Raw genomic sequence first — 2459 nt, forward strand, 5'->3', positions numbered from 1 at the left:
AAATCAAATAAACACAGATCAAACCAAAAAGACGGCACTAACAAGCTATCTGAAGGATTAAATAAACCAGGATGACATAATTTGGTGTGTTTTTTTTATTGTGTTCAAGGTGAAAGGATGCAAGAATCTAACATAATTAATACACATTCAGATGATCATGAAATGTTTCTTTACAACAAATCTTGATCACATACAGTAAGTGAAAGATTAAATGGTTTTGTCACACAGGCCAGAAGAGTGGCACACACTAACACACACTACCAGATAGACAGGATATGATGCAATGTGATAGAGGGTGTGACATCATTAAAGGAAGGTTTTTTAAGCTTGTGATTTCATGCTTATAGTTAGGGCAGGATCAGTCGAGCGTGAAACATCACTTAGCATAGGGTCAGACTGCTGGGGGACTTCCCACAATGCCCTGAGGTGTTTTCCCCACTGTCTTCTCTTTCACTTCTGATGTCTTTATATGCAGCTTTTGCTTTTAACTTTTTTCCTCCTGTAGTTTTGTTTTTTGTCTTCTTACTCTATGCTTCACTTTTCTTTATTCTTTTTCCTCTCACCCCCAGCTGGTCATGGGAGAAAGCTGACCCTGTCTGAGCCTGGTTCTGCTGGAAGATTTCCCTTTTTTGTTTTCTTGTTCACAGAGGATTCTCCAGTTTCTCTCTGTAACACTTTAAGATCCCCACCCTACAATGTAGAGAGTCCAAAGATGACTGTTGTTGTAAACTGTCATTTTGAAACTCTGTTTCTGTGTTTAGTGAAGATGAAAAAAAGGCCACAATGATTGCTGATGTGGAGCATGCTCTACTTCAAAAGCCAGAAGATTTTTGTATTTATTTATTTTTCCTAAATCATTAATTAATGTCTGAAGATCCAAGCTTTACTTTATTTAAATAAAAGGTCAGTGTTATTTTAAAAAAATATTTTTCTTTGTCTGAATTGAGGGATGGCGTTAGATGGTGCTTATGTTGAGCCAAATGAGAACGGTTGTCTTGACAACAGGAAATGTACAACAACAGGCCAATGTAAGGCCACCTGGCGAACATTTAGACATTGATTAACCGTCAGCTGACCTTCTTTTCTTCATGTCTTGGTTCAATAGTTCCAAAAGTTGTGCCAATAGTTCCGACATTAAAGCTGTGCCAATACCAGAGATGTAACCTCGCTGTTGCCCGGGCATCCTTATAGGACTTTCTTGAATTTCAAGAATTCATCTATATTATGGTCTTATTGATTAGAACTGTTATGACTGCTGTGTTATTTTTGTGTCATTGTGTGCAACTGCTGTGTTCTTTCCTCTATGAAGAGGTAGAATATGCTGAAATGTGGAGGTGCAGCTCAAACACGATTGGCTCGAGGCTGGTGACCACACCTTACATAAGGAGTCAAGATAGCCACGCTCTGTAGAGAGGATCATTCACTTGTTTGCTTTCAAAATCCAGTATTTTTTGTAACATCAATTATAATTGTGTGCATGGTTGAAGGAGTAAGTAGAGCTGAAATGCCTTTTGTTTTGGAAGATTGGGGGGGGGGGGGGGGGGGGTAAGCTCTTGGTTAGGCTAGCTCTGTTGTCGAGGTGTTTGTTATTTTGGTCTTAGCTCAGTTCTAGTTAACTACTACTTTTGTGTTTGTAAAATTGTTGATTCGTAAACACAAATCATACTGGCCCAAAGAAGGAGACACTTATCAAACTCCTGACCTCTTGCTCTGGAGTTTAATTCTTATCCTTCTGAGCCAACTAATCAAGACACTGAGCCCATTGCATTGCAGGTTATAAAGCTTATGTCGGGGGCAAAGAGGCAACACCTGTAATAGAATTTACAGATAAAAGTTAAATGGTTTAAAAAGGTCTTGTGGCTGTTTGGAGCCTATCCCAGTGACCATAAGACAAGAGGCAAGGTACACCTTGGACAGGTCACCAGCCTGTCACGGGGCCAACACAGAGAGACAGGCAGCCTTTCACACTCACATCCACAGCTATGGGTAATTTAGAATCATTAATTAACATAACTCCACTAAATGCATGTCTTTGGACTTTGGGAAGAAGCTGGAATACCCACACAAACACAGGGAGAACATGCAAAGTCCACACAGAAAGGACATTTCCTGCTTTGTAAAAGACGATCTGATTGGACTGCTATTGTACTTGGAAACAGCATAAATATTTATCTTTTCATGGTGCAGTTCTGCTCGCAGACGACTATTTCAACCTTTCCTCGACAATTAAGAATACAAAAAAAGTTGTAAATTACTTTGAGTAGAGACACCAACAATGGACATTATAAAAGAGTTTAGGTTTTTAAAAGAGTTAAGACAAAAAAAACAAAAAAAACCCCCAAAAAAACCCTGGAGAAAATCGAAATGGGGTGGGGGTGGAAACAAGGATCCCCTGCTGCTCATGAACCCTTATTGCTCCTAGCTACGCACCTGCCTCTAAATCCAACGCACATGTGCAA

Source organism: Neolamprologus multifasciatus, chromosome 7, assembly GCF_963576455.1.
Source record: "Neolamprologus multifasciatus chromosome 7, fNeoMul1.2, whole genome shotgun sequence".
NCBI lineage: Eukaryota > Metazoa > Chordata > Actinopteri > Cichliformes > Cichlidae > Neolamprologus > Neolamprologus multifasciatus.